This window comes from Pinus tabuliformis, chromosome 3_1, assembly GCF_031772625.1.
Source record: "Pinus tabuliformis cultivar Carrire ecotype Pingquan chromosome 3_1, CPIR1, whole genome shotgun sequence".
Classification (NCBI taxonomy): Eukaryota; Viridiplantae; Streptophyta; class Pinopsida; order Pinales; family Pinaceae; genus Pinus; species Pinus tabuliformis.
Window position 1 is genome coordinate 560,257,107 of NC_142301.1, and position 19,510 is coordinate 560,276,616.

Below are 19,510 nucleotides of genomic sequence, written 5' to 3' on the forward strand. Positions count from 1 at the left end.
ATGATACATAACTTTTTATCTATTATAATTTTGCGAAGGGTATATTTCTAGGTGTGCTTTGGTTTTCTTGGGGAGAGACAAGTTGGACTATTATGATTTTGATATAAAATTATGATTTGATGTTAATATAATTCAAGCAAATTCCACCAACTAACGTATCATTAAGCTATGTTGAGATTAAGTTTTATATTAATCTAGGTTGACATTTAGTTTCTAGTTTTATGTTTGAAGATATCGACTGTGATGATGTAAAATTTAAAATTCCATGTGCAACGAGTATTCTTCACATTTGAATTATGTTTTAACATCATGATTGTTGAGATGAAGCTTTATTTTCCAAAAAACTGATGGTGTTAGGTTGATATTTAGTTTTATATTTGGAGATCCATCGTCATAATGTAAAATAAAATTCCATGTGAAATGAGTATTCTTCACGTTTACGTCATGTTTTAAAATTATGATTTAATGAATCTAGATATAGCCATTTCTTTTATATCAATTTTAAAATCGTTTTTAAAAAATATAATTGTGTGAGAAAGAGATTCGGGAAAGTAGTTTATGGTTTAAAAAACTATGAATTAGGGGTGATTAAGTTGTTAAAATTACTTTGAGGTAGTATTCAATTTGAATCATATCAATATTTTACATTAAGAAAACAAATTAGGTTCCTCTTTCCCATTATTTTTAATTTTAAAATTTTAAAACTTCACACACTCAATCACATAAACAAAATTTAATAAAAATATTATTATATTATTATATTATTTTTATTTATTATTAATATTATATTATTATATTATTTTTATTTATTATTTTTTTTTTTAATTATTTTTATAAGAAAATTACCTTAATATAATTTATAAATAGTAATTATTAATTTGTGTAGTTGTTTACTTGCGTTTAGTTTTTGAAGCTTTTCTAGTATATTTTCTAGTACGTTTTGCTCAAAATTCCAGTAGGAATTTCTGGTAATCACAAGTTTTATTTGAAAATTCTTGACAATCCAAGTGCACTAGGGGTTTTCCAAGGTGTTTAATCCATATGTGGAGTCAAAAACCCATTTTAAATAACAAAAATCAAAATTTGGAGGAACTTTTTATTTGCTAAATTCCTGCCAAAAAATTGAAAACATAACATGTTTAGAGAATGCCCTAATTTGTCAATTAAATTTTTTTCGATGATTGAGAAGAATGATTATGATCTACCCTACCTGAATTTGATTTCCCCATCACATTTCAACTAATTATATCTATTAAAATTTATAAACTTCAAGGTTTAATATACTATTTATTCATACCTATTAGAATATCCATCTTTTTTTATGAATTAATTGTGTCTACATTTAATTCATTTCCTCTCTTATCTACTAAAATGTTCATTATAGTATCCTCCAACATATCAACATGTTACTTATTGGAGAAACAATTTTGAGACAAAATTTTGAGGATTCTATGTCATCAACTTCGAGTGGTAGTGTTGCTTTCTTTGTTGCGGGGTTACCCAAGTCCAATGGAGATGTATATGGGAGATTTTATAAAGGAGGAATAAAAATAGGAATAGTCTTGAATGAGTTCTTTATTCTCGCCATCGATACACCCTAGCTCAAACTTTTTTCTCGTGTTTCTCTATTGAATCATTCTATGCATACCACCCTTTAGATGGCTTGGCATTCCTCTCCACTGGTCGATGTTGGCACTAGCTCTAATTCTCTTGTACTCAGCCTAGTTGCAATGGAGCACTCTGCATATAGATGGTGCACAATAACATTGACTGAGGAGCAGGGCGTTGAACATGGAATACCGTAGGCTATCTTTTCGGTCCTTTGCCCATCAAATTACGAATTCCCCATTGTAAAAGTATGTTGTTGGTCAATGATGTGCCCAATGTAAAATTATAAACAAGGCTGAAATGTTATGTTATAGGGGTATAGTTATGTTCTACTGGGATAACTATTTTGTGGATATTTTGTACTGTCAGTGATGTTTACGTTGGGGTGCTATGAAACTCTAATTTAATGAAGAATTATCTCAAGGAATAGAATTTATTATTTTGATAATTGTTTATTGTGCATAATATTTGTTGATCAATCTATGTTATATTTTCTAATGTGTTTTCATAATAACTAGGGTTATAGTTTAAAAAAAAATTTATGTTGAGGATGATAGCATTGGCCCCATGTCCCCTTCACCATTGTAGAAATTTCTTTGTTCCCGCAGTCCCTCATGACATATCTCAGGTTAGACTTCACCTTCTCGTGGGTGATGCCAAAAGGGTTGGTGTATAAGGGGTCTTGCTAGCTATTTCAATTTAAACCCTAGTCTTCCCTTTGTGTGCCAATAAATGGTTCCATTGTTGGGTCTAGGATATATGATTAAAGAGAATGTGGAGGCTGACTGAGGAGGAAATTTAGTAGTGGGTAAAATGAAAATTTTGGACATAATAAGACGGTAAATACTAGATCAATCACAAGAAGTGGCTACAAAAATATGTTTTTACAAACTTCCATGAGATTTTCCTTTCTGATTTTACTATGATTATAGTTGAATGGTTACCAATATGATCAAATAGCATTAGAAATTCATGCACTATGATACCCTATAAATAGAATCTAGAATTGATCTGATGGTTGAACTAAGTAAAAAGTAAAGTTTCGTGTGTAGTTGATTTCTGGTTAAACGACATAATGGAAGACTACATTATTAAATTCATTATAGATGAAACTCAGTCATATAGTGAAGCTGAAAGGAATTTTTTCAAAGGTATGTAATGTAGATTTGTGAAGCTATTATCCACCTAGATAAAGACGTTGTTGTGCAACAATTAAATGATGGTGCCCTATTTTGATAACATGAGCAACTGAATTACTTTGTGTGTAATGGGCAGAATGGGGGTTAGCAAGTGGATGGCCTGAGGGAATGAGAGAAAGGGATATTGTATGAAGGAACAAACAAAAAAACTATTCTAAGGCACCAAAGAGATAGAAGTGTCAAAGAAGTGAGGAGAATTAGGACACATACATCAAAGAACGAGTAGAATGAGATAGAAGAATTTGTAGTGACACATTGTGGAAAACGATTTCAACGTGGTATCAAAGAGAGAGAGAGAGTTCTACATTGTAGCGTATGATAGATAGAAGGACCCAAGGACGGGTTAGAGGAGGAATAAAAGGGAAAAAAAGCAGTGGATAAGAAATCTAGGTTGATCACCTGTTCGATGGAGTGCTAGACCTAAAAGATAACGAGAAATTACATAAGGAGAACGGAAAGGACAAGGAAGGAGATCCTTAGTTTAGTTTGGAGTGAGATGAATCAATGTATCCTAGTGAAACTGAATGAGCCATAACTAGAGTCGAACCCATGACCTTGTGTACATTTCCAATTCAATAGGTAAGAACACCTACTAAGTTATTACAATAAACTTTAGTTATTTGTAAGGCTAATAAAGGTAGTAAGAATATTGGAAGTACTCAAACATGACCTAATACATAAAAAAATCAACAAAAAATGTTACAGAACATGACTACAAAGAGAAACATGACATACATCGATACATCCATAAAAATTCCATTATTCCACGGCACTGGATCAGAGGATCTTGAATAACACCCTTTTATATGTGAATCAATTTGGAATGTCAAGAAGGTACAATATGAACAAACCAAATTGGCCTAGTTGGAAGCCGTCTTCAAGGACTGTGTGTTAAAAGGGTTCATGAAATTCAATAACAATACACCAAAAACACAAGGTTGTGCATTGGTATAAACCAAAAAAGCATTCTTGGAAAAGTTTTAGAAACTAAATTAAGAGTCCTGGTGCCTTACAAAAATCAATAAAATCATGTAGCATGTTTGTGAGTCAGAATGCTACTTTGATCAAAGGTTCAGGATATTATTAGATTGATTATCATTCATGACTCTTGATGCGGAACATTGATAGTGGTTTATTGCAGGTTTGCTACCACATGTACATATTCCATTGACTTTATAAAAATTTTCCACATAATATAAAGCCTTGGAGACCACCATTAAGTTAGATGCATCACCTGTGGGAAGTGAAAATGACACAGGGATGACGCAATTACATCCACAACTAGCAGCACTAACAATATAATTGTAGGACATAGAAAAAAGAAAAGATAAGGGTGAATAATTATAGTGCACCATATGCAATAAAGAAGGGCAGCATATAGATGAGTTTTCAATTTTCACAATGTGCATCGAAATAGGAGCTGTGAGTGACATGGGGTAGGCGATTATGGTGTGAGATTTTTAGAGTGTTGGGGCATATACACAGATCTTCCCAATTAGGCAGAAACATCAAAGTCCAATAAAAACATTATTCATTGGCTATTGAAAATTAGTTGAGCATGACATACATACTTGTCACACATTGGACATGATGAGTGACTGCATCATTGATACCTAAAAAGTGCAAGAGACGTAGAGTTATAAAGTTTATATGCCAATTTATAACACATATAGAGGATATAATCAAGGAAGACGTCAATGAATGTAGGGAAGAGACCAATGATTTCTTGGTATATGAAGAGGATGCTTTAGAGGAGGATGAGGACTGATCCTTTGTTATAATTACAGGCATCCTAGCCATATGACATGATACTACCCTAATGCCTTAAAAACATGCACTTGTTATAAGAAATTACATTATAATACTGAGGATTGTCCTTATCTTATTTCTAAATGATAAGAGAAAAACGTAAAAAATGTTCATATGATAGCTACAAAAGAGTGCACATGACAACCAAAAGTGGGAGTTATTACGCACAAAGGAGCAAGGATGGGAGAAAATGCTAGTGGAACAGGGAATCAACAATGCTAATTCATAAGGAAGGTGACATTACTACCTCCTAAGTTTGATGCAGTTATTACAAGACATTTTGTCACATCTGGTCAATAGGCATACAAATCATACAATTCAACATCCATATACATTTTGTCATCATCCCTTCAAAAATATTTGAGCATCATTTCTCCAAAAAATCTGAGTTTGTAGGACTTACTACTCAAAATCCTCATTTTAAGCCGAAGCGTACCTGAATCTTTAGCCCACCTACGCTAGAAAATGTTGCATGCCTGGTAAATGATGCTAATCATCATGTATTACTCCTTTTTGTAGGTGCATTGATGCTAGAAATTTGAGAAAATTAAAAAATATTTTTGAAGCTTCCTATTCTAGAAGCTTCCAAGTTTGTTTTAACTATTTACCTTGGATAGAGATCTCAAATTCTTATCTGATCCATTCCTAATGAACCTATCTCTTATCCATTTAGCTCATCCTCCCATGATAAGTGAATCTTAAGCCTAAAATGGTAAATCCTAAACTACCACTATTATCCTATATATTTACTACTTTCCATAACCTCATGGTTGGCTTTTGGAGATTGATTGTACCGTTGTGCCAATGCCTTGAAACTAAGGAGTCATCACTTTCATGCATTAGGGTTGGTGTTGAGGTGTGATTTATGAGAAGGAAGGAAAGGTCAACTCGAGGAGATATCTACATAGTCAACTTCTATTTATGGTTTTAAAATCTCTCTTATATTAATTAATACAAAGAGAACCTTATTTTCCTATATTTCAATTCCTTGCTAATTCATTGAATAGGGACGTTAGACTATGCTTTGTGGATATTGTGGATCCTTTGCCTACTTTAGTCAGATGTGTAGGTTCTAATTATAGCACTTGGAGGTTGAATTAGAACTTACAAACGAGGAGGAAAGGAAGGCTTGCTACAACTTCGATGTAGGCTTCTTTCCGATTCTCTAATTTCTTTAAGGAAAACATTATATTTTTTTCTTCTATTGTTCTAAGTCATACCATTAGACCTAGGGAATTCACCTTTGCCCGTAATAGTGAAAATTTCGCATAAAAAATTGGTGATTCCACTTGGGATCCATTCCTCCCTTGATGGTTTCCTTAACCTTAATTAATTTTTCACCTATTAAATCTACCTTGATTGACTCACTCAGACATTGATTTACCTTAGGAAAACACTAGTTTGAGCTTGGTTGCATTTCTTGTGTTGTATTTTGACTGAAATTTCTCCAACACACTACCTAATCTAGAGAAAAAGTACTTCAGTGCACCTGAGCCTTCTCTCTATCGGTGCTACAATGCACTGGTACATGTTCTATACCTACAATGATCCCTATAAGATGTAAATAATTACATTCCTTAACCTTGTTCCTCTTTTTGTTTGAAGTCATAAGGTTTTCCCTCTGTCACTAAGTTTGCCTTTAACTCTAAAAAACCATTATTTTTCTTCTTTTTAGTAACCTTTGGTAAGAATTTATTTAGGTTTTCTTTATCTTATTAATTAGATCTTTTTCTTGATTGTTGATTGAATTGGAGTAATTTATATTTCATTTATATTTTGTGTGATATCTTGCATCAATACTTTTGGTGCATCTTAATTTTCATTGTACTTTAAAATTAAGTGGAAAGAAGAGAAAAAACACATCATCTTGTATAGTTTGCATTTGCATTAGGGTTTTGAGTAAAATTTGAAATTTGAATAGTTGCATTCAAAAATTTGATTAGGAAGTGGTGTTTGTTGCATCTCTTATTTGTTGGATCAATGTTTGAAATATATTCCTTCTTATAGTTAGTTTTAATTGAATTTAAAGAGTGATTAATATCATGCTAGATTGAATTGTAGGGAATTCAGGTGAAATTCGTAGTCAACCTTGAAATTTGAAACCTAATTCAAGATAAAAATCAAAATTTATTGAATCAATCTTAAGGAGAATTTGGAACATTAATGAAAACATCTAGAGTTCTAGGGTAGAGACGTGTTACAACATCTTTAAGCGTAGGAGTTGTCATTTTTTTAGTGTCTCATTCTAAGGGTGACATCCCTTTCCACATGCGTATGTGTATTAGATCATTCTACATGTAGCATCGAGGATATCAAATGGTACTCCACGCATGAAACATATATGGGAATTCTCTCATCGTGCGGTTACACATTAGACAACACTGCTATGAACTGTGCTTCTACGTACCTTTGAGTATATATTGAAAGCCCCCACTAGATTGCTATCCATCCACAGTTAATTGAGTCGACCTCCTCATACACTGTGATACACAAAATATAGAATTCAGTTAGATTGCATGCCCATACATAAATCCTTCATTCACCAAGGTGGTATATTGCAGTTCACAATTGCCTAATGAAACTTTATGCCTAGTTACTCCTTTTTTATTTATTTTTTGCTAATTTCTAAAATTTGTTAAACCATCATGGAAGAATAACCCCGTCAACCTTGTCGTTGTTCACATAGGATGAAAATTGTGGGACACATCCTTAGTGGATCTTAGATTGACACTAATGGTGACAATTACTGAGTATACCAATCAAGGAAAACCATCTGATGAAAATCCTGGTCCTTCTTCTTAGCTTTGAAATATTGGTGCTCATATGGCAATGTTGTCCCTTTTGGGGTTTACCATTGGTTTACCAATTTGGTTATTTTCGACCTCCTTGGTTTCAAATGTCTGAACTTCTCTTCAACAAAGTTCTCCTCCACCTTAACAACATCAATGTCAAGTTGATCCTAGTTTACCCTTTTCCTTCTTCACCCATTGTTTCTTCATCCCTTTCTTCCTCCTTGCTTGGTTAATGTCTTGATTCTAGTAACAAGGAATCTAAGAAGAAGAAGAAAAGGACGAAGAAGAAAAAGAAGAAGAAAAATAAGCAGGGGGGAACCAAGAAACCATTACTACCAATGCAACTAGTATGGAGGAACCTTCCAATCAACCTTGAATAGTTCAATTGCCTTGCAAATAATGTAAGGGTGACCAACTTCATAGAGATTGTCTTAGCATTCCAAAGGTATTAGAAGTGTCATGCACAAGGTTGCATCAGATTTTTTCATCAACTTGTATAGATCATGTTTGTGACAAACCATTGAATAATGATAATAAGTTCCACATGAAGAAGGGTAAAGTTAAGTTTCCCTCTAATTTATGTTAAGGAAATCATCCAATTCACCTTTCTCTTATATGGATGAAGCATCCAAATTGTTAGGGAATATTACTATTTTTCAACTGCAGCTTCTAAATGGCTATTAGAAGATTTCCCCTAATCCTCCACTAGTTTATGAAGTGATTTATCAGAATCTATCTCCAGTCAATCCCGCTCTCTCTGAATGTGAATCCCATGAGTCTGTTTCAAAGAAACCATTGGTTGAGAAAATGGTTGACTCAATTCCACCTTTTGTTGATCGTACTTGTCTCATAGAGAGAATGTCTCATACCTCTAAAAATTTCTTGTTTATTCAAGTTCCAATGAATTGGGGGGAAATCCTCTTGTTCCATCAACTTAGGGGGAAATCCTCCCATTCCCACGGTATGGGGAGGAATTCTCCCATTCTCATGGTACGGGGGTGAATATTGCACATTCCCATAGCACAAGGGGGCATTTATCTCATTCCCATGAAACCCCCTCAAAGTAGTATGGTCGCTTCCTATGATTGGAGTCGACTAGTAGGATATCACCTTCCTCCTTACGTGCCCTTTGAGATCGTAGTAGCGGCCTGTAATATGGTCATACCTGTCACAACTATAGATGAAGGGGAGTATGTTATTATTTTTTCGCTACAACTTGTTACCCAAAATATGTTGGCTTTTAACAAAGGAACCAATCAACTATTAGGCATCCTTCCTCAATTTTGTATTACTTTGGGAGGAAAGACTATCGATGTCAATGTCACGGTAGTCCAAGGTCCTTTATATTTTAATTCAGTCCATAGGTGTGACTATTTTTATGACATGGTATCTCTTGTCTCTTCACTTTTTCATGTAATATGTTTCCCATAAGAAGGAAGGATTGTGACCATTAACAAAGTTTCGTTTGTTGGTCCTAATTTGACTCCCAATCAATCACCTTCCCTAAATTTTTAAAATATGCAAGTAATATCTTCCCCACCATAGGTTAATCATGTGGAAACCTATCGCATTCCCATACCTACCAATTAATATAAGCCTTTCACATCTTGCTCAACCTATTTTGACTTTGATATAGTAAGTGATATGGTATATTGTTTATTGGGGGCATTAGAGTCATCTATTTCCATTGTATCCTTTGATACCTTCCAGATCGTTTCTCTCCCATCTAAGGAGGACCTCTTGGAAGGCATGGCCTTTTGGGGGCCGTGATTTGATCCTCAGAGAAGAGTTATTTCTCTTGTGTCAAGCTCGTTCAAAAATGAAACAAGCTTCTGCAGTAGAGTTCCTATTCTTGTGTAAAGCTCCTTAAAAAAATGAAGCAAGTTATTTTGAGTAGTTTTCCTTTTATTATGTCAAGCTTGTTAAAAAAATAAACAAAGTCCTTTGAGCATAGTTATTTTATTGGGTCAATCTCGTTAAAATATGAAACAAATCTCCCTCCAATTTGAGTGTTTGATTAGATCTCATAAATTCCTAGTCAAGTCTTTCACTTGATCTCATAAATGAACCCTCATTCCATCCACCTATTAGTCATAAGTAGTATACTTAGGTGCATGGCATAAAGATCTGAGGGAAGGAACCTCTAATTGAGTCATTATGCACGTTGACATGCCAAATTATTTCAAGCTTGTGTAAAAATGAAACCATTCTCATCCTATCTCTCATGGTTTCCATTTTTGCTAGCCTATTTCTTCCATATGAACATTGGTTTTCTCATTCCACCGTCACCTTCTACTTGGCTGATCATATGATTTCACTTGGTTATTTAATCCTCTCCAGAGGAACCATTCTAATGAGTGGTCTTATTAGCCAACCTCTTGATCTATGTGTATTTTGAGCAGTTCCATCATGACTGCAACCAATTGCTACCATTCATACCACTCATTACTCCAAGAGGATTTATATTTAAGCTCTTTTCAAACTCCTTGAACATGAAAATATTTTCGATCATGTAGCTTTTAACCCTGTAAAAAAATTGCCTACATATAAATTCTAAAAACAGAAAATAAAAAATTGTGAGAGCATAAAACATAAAATAGATATACACATATTTTTTCCTCTGGATCTAAAAATGGGACCACCAGATTGACTTTTCATTATATTCCTTTCAATGTTACAATAGATATATATACATGTCGAAGCATCCATAAGCCCCAATCCATTAACCCTGTATTAGAACATAACCGTAGTTCCCTTGACTGATCTACAAAAAATACCGTGGAAAAAAAACCATCATGCCCAAATCCACGTGCAAAAACCATGCACAAAATGATAAGTAGGTTCACCCACCTAATATAGGGTCTAATTTTTTTTTCCGCAGGGTCGTATGACAAGGGATAGTTGTGTAAAGAATATAACGACACCCAACATTCTCCCACTTGTTGTTTTCTTTCCACAAGGGGGCACAGGAGAGATTAGTCATTGCTCCAGCTCTGCAATGCCCATTTCTTCTCTACACTAAGAGAACTTTTCAGTACTCATAGACTTTGTCAATGCATCTGTAACATTCTTCAAAGTGTCCACCTTTTCCAACAACACAGTTTTCTCCTCAACCATATCCCTTACAAAGTGATACTAAACATCAATGTGCCTTGTCTTTGAATGATAAGCAAGGTTCTTTGCCAAGAAAATTGCACTTTGGCTATCACAGTCTATCCTTATAGGCCATTGTACTAACCCCATGCTTGAACAAAATCTCTACAACCAAACTGCTTCCTTACTTGCTTGAGTGGCTACCATGTATTCTACCATTGTACTTGAAAGTTCCACTACAGACTGTCTCTTGCTCATCCAACTGACTGCAACTCCAAATAGGTTAAACACATACCCACTTATAGATCTTCTCTGATCTAGTTCTCTAGCCCAATCTACATCAACAAATCCACAGATGTCCAAAACTCTGTTCAATCCTGGTATTTCTTGGTAGCACATAATATAATCACTGGTGCCATGCAAATACCTGAAAGCCCGCTTCACTGTTGTCCAATGCTCCTTTCCTAGTTTTGACATAAACTTGCTCAATACTCCCATTGCATGTGTAATGTGTAGTCTATTAGAGACCATTGCATACATCAGGATACAGATTGGAGTTGTGTATGGAACACAGGACATGTCCTCTTCCTCTTCTTATGCCTTGGGACATTGTTCAACAAATAACTTTACACCTACAGGAATAGGAACCTTCATCGGTTTACTATCCTGCATATTAAACCTCTGCAATATTGTCTCGATATACTTCCTCTCGCTTGATGAGAGCTTCCTCTTTGCCCAATCTTGCTTAATTTCCATGGCCAAAATATAATTTGCAGCACCAAGATATTCCATGTCGAATTTGGAGGACAATTGGGTCTTCAATTCCTTGATAATTTCTTTGTTGTTCCCAATAAACAACATATCATACACATACATGACCAAATAAATAACACTATCACAAATTAATTAAAAATACACATAGAGATCTAATTTGCTTCTAGTGAAGCCAATTTCCCATATGTATGTATCAAATTTATGATACCACATCCTTGGTTACTGTTTTAACCCATACAAAGACTTTTTTAACCTGCATACCAGTTATTTCTTATGCTTCACCGCAAAGCATTTAGGTTTCTTCATGTAGATATCTTCTTCACGATACCCATGAAGAGATTTTGTCGTCAAATCCATCTATTCTACCTCCAAATCAAAAGCAACAACAAAAGATAAAAGTAATATAATCGAATATACCTTGGAAACAGGGGAAAAAATATCACCAAAATCAATTCCCGGCACCTCGGAATAACCTTTTTCTAGCAACCGAGATTTATATTTCTCCACCTTTCCTTTTTCATTCATCTTATTCTTAAACACCCATTCGTTTCCAATGGCTTTCTTTCCAGCCGGTAACTCTAAGAGATCCCAAGCCTCATTTTTGTGCGAGATTCCATTTCATCAACCATGCCCCTCTTTCCAACGTTTTCCATCCTATGAATCTACTACCTCCCTAACAATTCTGGGATCATTCTTAGTAATAGATAAAGTAAAATTTGAACAAAAAGAAACTGGTCTATACCTTTTTTGTTGCCTTCTTTCTCGAACTGATCTTCTCACAACAGGAGTTTGTGGCTCTTCATCTTTTGATTTCTCTTCTGCTGCAGAGTCTAATTCCTGCTCCTTTAGCTCAGACTCTATCTTCTTAGGTTCCTTTGGTAGGAATTCATGTTTAATAACATATTTCACCTCTCTAAACACCACATCATGGTTTTACACAACCTTCCTTGTTTCTGGGCTCCAAAGCTTATAACATTTTAAATCATCCTTATACCCAATAAGGATGCACCTTTCAGATTTACTATCCAAATTGGTTCTTTTCTCCTTTGGAACATGCACATATTCATCACATTCAAATACCCTCAGATGTGAAAGAGAGGATTTCTTACCGATCCATACCTCTTGTGGAGTCTTATCCTCCAACGCTAATGAAGGTGATCTTTTGACTAGGTAACGTGCAGTGTCCACCCCCTCTTTCCATAATTCTTGTCCTAACTTGGCACCACTGAGCATGCTTCTTGCCTTTTCCATTAATTCCCTATTCAGTCTTTCTGCAACTCCATTTTTTTGAGGTGTGTATGGAGTAGTCTTTTGCTGTGCTATACCACACTTCTTAGAACTCTTCAAATTCCTTCTTTCAAAACTCTCCACCGTTATCTGTCCTCATCACCTTTATCTTCTTCTCTTTCTATTTTTCCACCAAAAACTTAAATTCTTTAATCCTATCAAATAATTCATATTTCTTCCTAAGGAAATATATCCATGTATTCCTTGAGAAGTCATATTTAAATTATACATAGTACATAGACTTACCCAGTCATGGAACCGACATAGGTCCAAACACATCACTATGCACAAGCTCTAATATTTGTTTCTCCCTGTTAGTACCAGAGGGGAAAGTCACTAAATAAAGCTTCCCGTATACACAATTTTCACAAAAATAAAAATCTAGAGAGAATTAGAAATACCTTCTACCATACCATCACCATGAAGTATTTGAAGGCCCTTATCTCCAATATGCCCAAGCCTTTGATACCATAGCATGGTCTTTACTCCAGAGACCACTAGATTTTCTTGTCCACTTTTTGGAACCACAAAACTATTGCACCCATCAATAACAGTGCTATATTTAAACTTGGAAAAAGTTCCAACCCGAGTTCTCTGCATTAATACTAGTGCTCCTCAAACCATATTGAATGTATCTTTCTCAAACACTATTTTTACACCTACATCATCCAACTTTCTTACAAAGATCTTATTTTTGGCCAATGGAGGAATATGAAGAACATCTGGAAGTGTTCTAATCCTTCCACCTTACATAGTTCAACTTCACTTTTCTGTTACTGATGATTTTAGCCTTCCTATCATCCCATAAGAAGACATCACCACCATCATATTGATCATACTTGCAGAACCACTCCCGACGGGGAGTAAAGTGAAAGGATGCACTTGATTCAATCAACCATGCCTCATGATATACATGTGTACTTGAAGAAGAATCTATGTACACATCCCCACCTTCATCTGAGGTGGTTTTCACCTCTACAAAAGGATCATCATCAAATCCCTTCCTTTCCTAGGAGCTTTAGATATACAGTCATTTTTGAATTGCCCTTCCTATTCATATTTCCAACTCACCTTTACAGGTTTTCCTAGAGATTTAGATCTCCCACTCGAGGATTTATTTATATTTTTTTCTAGGATCATCCTCATATAGACAAGGCATCACCATTCTGGCCCTCTTTATTTTTCCACCTCATCTCCTTCAACAACAAGGATGAGACTATTTCATCAAACTGCAAGGTGGTTGGATTGATACCTATTGCAACAACTAGACTATCCCACTAATCTAGTAGAGAACACACCAAACTAATGCACTTATCTTCACCTGAAATTTATATATCAATAAATAAAAATTGGCTTACCACAGTATTAAAGGCCTTCATATGCTCTACCAATGAGTCTCCATCCTTTATCCTCAAGTTATACAACTTTTTCCATAGGAATTTTATTCACCTGAGACTTAGATTGGTACAAATTACATAACTTGTTCCACAAATCCTTTGTTAAATCTTCCCTTGATACATTCAACAATATTGAATCTAAGATACCCAACCGTATTGTGCTCTTTTCCTTCTGATCCAACTTCTTCCAGACTTCATCGAGCATTGTTGTTGGTTTAGTACCCGAATCCACTGCGATCCACTGATCTTTATCTAGGAATAGATCCTCCATCTTGATTTTCCACAACTCAAAACTATGACCATATAATTTATCAATCTCTATATTTCCACTACTCGCAATCTTCTTTCACCACAAGAATCAATCCCATAGATCTCCCACTGAACAAGGTCTACCACATGCTTGAGAAAAACCCATTAGCAATGAAGACATCCCCATCAAGCCAAAACATCTATCATACCAAATGTATGTTTTAACCCCATACAAAAATTACTTGCATATAAATTCTACAAATAGAAAATAAACAATGGCAACAACATAAAACATAAAACATATATAGACAGAGATTTCCCCTGGATCCAAAAATTAGGATTACTAGATTGAATTTTCATTATATTCCTTTCAATGTTACAATACATATATATACATGCAGAAACATCCATAAACCCCAACCCATGAACCCTGGATTAGAACATAATCATATTTCCCTTGACAGGACCTACAAAAACTACCATGGACAGAAAACCATCATGCCCAAGACCATGTGTGAAAACCATGCAAAAAACCATAGGTGGGTTCATCCCCGTAATATAGGGTCCAAAAAATAAATTTCACGGCGCGTTGTGTGTGGGGCTAGTCATGGAAAGAATATAACACACACACAATAGATCACTTGCCTTTTCAAACTCATTAAATTAAATGGTTGGGATCAACTATTTATGAAAAAAGAATACCTTATTCGAACAAGGGTAAGAGGTTCTTTTGAGTATCGTTTTCTAACTGTTCGGACTCAAGAGAAGATTTACGATAAGGAACCTTTGGATTTATAATTTTTGACTCTTTTTCAAACTCTCTAAATATGAAAAAATAAGTTGACTTACACCTTTGCTGGACTCCTAAAAACATCAAATAATGATGGGATAGTTGAACATGATGATACCAAACCACTCCTTCTCAGGGTTTGTTATCAGGAAATCTAGTGTCCACTCGGAGCTGCTAGTCCCACTAAGACTGGTAGCTATCTTAGAAACCAACAAACTAAAACTACTTTCATTTTCCTTTATGAGAAGTAGATAAGAGTTGAATGAAGGACACCAACCTCAGTATTGCGCTTAGTTCCTTGCTCGGTTCCTCTCCCTTCTAACAGATCCTTGCCGCTTCCCCTTCATCTACACAGCTTCAAAGAGCATCCGTGGAATCAAAGCAGCATAATACTATCGAAGAACAGAGATGTACAATCATAAACAATATAGGACCAGATATATATTGACCACACAAATGCATATATCATCAAACATACAAGAATGTGGAGGAGAACTTGAATAGCTTTATTAATATCAAGAATAACCAAAGAGGATTACAACCAATTGTTCTGACCCAACATAACCCTCCAGCATGAAAGCCCTTATTTCACCTCATGAAAAGCTTAGATCACCCAACACTATGATATTCCAACAAGAAACCAACAACAATTCCTTACAAGATACAAAATTCCATCCTCTGGATCTCTGGGATGTGTTACAAGGAAAAGTGTCTATGCAGAACTGCTATTCCCACTAAGGTGTGGTAGCTACCTTAGAAACAAACAAAGTAAAACTAATTTCATTTCCCTTTATGAAAGATAGATGAGAGAAGAATAAAGGAGACCAACTTCTGTCTTGTGCTTGGTTCCTTGCTCGATTCCTCTCTCTTCTGATAGTCCTTTGCTACTTGCTTCCTTGTATACCCAGCTTTACAGAGTACTTGTAGAATCAAAGCAACATAACACTATACAAGAACATGGATCTATTATCATAAACAATCTAGGATCAGATGTAAATTGACCATACAAATGCACAAAACATAGATTACACAAGAGTATGGAGGAAAACTTGACTAGATTTATTGATAATCAAGAAAGATCCAAGAGAGTTATAACCAGTTGTTCTGACCCAACATCATCCTCTCAGCAGGTAAGCCCTTATTCACCTCATGCAAAGCTTAAATCACCCAACACTATGATGTTGCCTCAAGAAACCAACAACAATTACTTACAAGATGCAAAATTCCAGCCTCTGGATCTCTGGGATGAGGGATCCATATATAGATATCTGTAAGGGAGATGAGTCAGCTTGTGATTTGATTAGTGTTTTCCCTCTGATAGTTCTTGGTTCCACTTGGAGATTGATGATCTCTTACTCATCCTTGGTCGAATTTAGAGAGGCAAGTGTCACAGGAGAAGTTTTTGGAAGATTCCATACCTCTCCACTTCGCGGAATGACACTGCCATTTGTCTCTTCTCGCCCATCACACGCCATAGAAGGGCTTTTTGAAATGAAACGCACCCACAGAGTGTACTTAGGTGAGATGCAACACACTTTACCTATGGAGCAGGTGAAATGATCCTGTTTTGACTAGTTCTGAGTAGTTTTTCATGGAGAACTTCTGGGAGAAGCTGTAATCAGTTGACCTTGTTCCTTTATGGGTTGGAACAACACTTTTAGGGACTTAGGAGCCCTTGGTCTATGGACATTTTATGCTTGGGGCTGCAGTGCCCAAAAATGTCTATAACAGTTGCCCCCTAAAGCATGAGGTTGTTAATCTTTTTTTATGTCGGGTGAAATGCTTTATCATGAGGATCCGAAGTTCTTTCAAGCTGGGAGGAGACCTGTAATAAGATACAATACAATACATTATCTTCATAATATTTTCATGATCTAGTTGAGGCGGGCATTCCCATGCTCAGCTTTATAAATTCATTTTCATGTACATAGGACAGAAAATTGTCTGAGTGTAGACTGATGATTCTGGTAGAGCCATCATCTCATAGATTGGATGATTATCTATGCAACAATGATGTACATTTGATGTCTTTATTTTCCTGAATATATATCGCAGCCCGGATGGATGAAACTAGATCCGGGGTCATCAATCTCATTTGATCTTCACTCAAAGTACAAGTTGATCCATGTGAGAGATGTTCTGGAGTCGAACATGGAAAGACATCGCCTGATTACCAGCCAATGATGTAAGTTGTTAACAGGCGCGAGAGGAATCACTGATAATGATAATGACCCTCAAGGTACTGCAATTCACGTGGTGTGAATAAAGGACTTGGCGTCGAACACCATGCAAAATCTTTCGGTCGAAGGACATTGATGTAAGCCTGTTGCCGGAAGTGATAAACTTTCCATTGAGGCATGCAAGCTTCAAAGTACTGAAAGGGGTGTTCCTAGATCGACTTCTTGGATAATGAGCTGATGTTGACAAGAAGTGGTCCGTCATAGGAGGGCCTTAATGAATCCCACATCAATGACACGGAATGGAGCAAATGATTTTAACAGAGGTGAAAACGATCTGGTGATATAAGGTTCAGGGTGGCGGTCATGAAAGAATGGAGCGTAAATATATTGCAGTGGGTGAGACATAGGTGAATTCTCTGAGTGACTTCTCTTGAACATATCGGCAACACTGACGTGATGGATTGGTAGCATTAACCCCAAATGTGGATGGCGTGATGGGACCATGGTGATGTGACTGGTGAATGAAACAACCCAACCCGACTTGGATGCGGAGTGAAAGTGTCATGTTCAAGAGCGACTTGCTACCAACAAAGTTTCTTCAAGTTTTCTTCCCAATTTTTCCCCAGTCATTGCTGACCAGTACCTATTTATTTTTGTCAAGCTTGAGGAGGATAACATATGCTTGTTCTATAATTTACCCTTCGGGCAAACCCATCGCTATGTTTTAACGAGCCTAGCAATAGTGAAACTCGTTCTTATCTGCTATGGAAAAGTTTGTTGCTATTAGGTTTTAACGAGTTTAATGACAAAGATAACTCGGTCCCTTTCAATTTTAGAGAGTCTGAAAAAGGACGTAAAGGAAACTCCAAAAATCCTTTTTCGTCATCTAATCCCTTAAGTCCGAAAAAGTATAAAACAATATAGAAGGGATGAATTTTCGATACTTTTAATGAGCCGAACAAAACAAGCGCTCGATCTTTTTGTGTAATAATCCCTCAGGTCCAAAAGGATTAAAATGTAAAGGAGGGATAGCACTTTGGGTCCTTTTAACGAGCTGGAGAGGCCAATGGCTTGGCAATCTTTTCATATTTTACAAGTCAGTTGAAAAGAGCTTAAAGGAGACTCGTCTTTGAGGAACAAGTGATAAAATTGGGTAGCAACTAATTCCAGGTAAGGTTTGGAATTTTCCAATCACGACAGTGTTACAAGGATGGCTAGTGGGATCACTCTTCACATTTGTTCCTCAAAAGAGGTAAACAATCAAATGGAGGTGAATGATCGGCCAATACAGAGTGGAGGTGATGATGGGAACACGACCAAGGCTTTAAAGGCTGAAGTATTACATTCACGATGGTTGTTTACCGAGTATTGGTTCATTTTTTATTGAGCTTAAACGCTCGGGAAAACATTTGCTCACTGCTTATGTTTATTCTTTAACGAGCATGAAGTCCGCATTAAAATTGCTCAATATAATGGTATTTTCTTGACTTTACCATAAATAGCTTTGTTCCTTCAAAGATTGTACTGCATGCTCAATTGCTTCATCAAACTAGTTAGAAATGAATGATATACGTTTGAAAAATGAGTTAGGACACTAATATTTTACTCGAATTACGTAAAAGTAATTTAAAAGTTCTTTTACCTCTCATTTTACCATTTCATTTGAACTTTGGCTTGTTGGAGCTTTGGAGGTGCTTTCCCCACTTGATTTTCATCAGCTGATTCCGGGAGATTCTGCGGACGATTTTTCGCGCCGTCTGGACCAGGTAGGAGCTAAACCTGAGCTCTTTCATTTCATGCCTTCCATTTTGCATTCCGAGCGTGATTTCTAGTTTTTCTGAGCCTCTGGGGTTTGAAAAACTCGCCCTGGCTCCATCGCACCCTTTATGTATCGAAAGGTGCGTTGGATGTTAGCCTGTCTACTGGCCAATTAACATGCAACGCACCTAGAACACTACTATATGTGCGATGAGCGCAAGGAAGGAAACTTATGCACAGCTTTCAATGGAAATTTTTTCTTGTTTCTCACCAAATCAGGATCTAACTCTTCTCTTGTTTGTTTTCAGAGATTCATTGGAGCAAGATGACCATTACATGGCGAGAACGTGAGCATGAAGAAGATGACATGCTTGCTTTACATGATCCGGTTACAGTAAACGCACTGTGGAACTGTGGCCTGTTGAAGTTTTTCCGCATCTCTAGCATGAGACAACAAATCAACTTGCTGCAGTATTTGCTCGATGCTTGGGATCCTACCAGCCAGGTGTTCCAGATTAGGGGCAAATCCATACCCTTGACTGTAGTGGACATCTATTTTTTAACCGGCTTATTG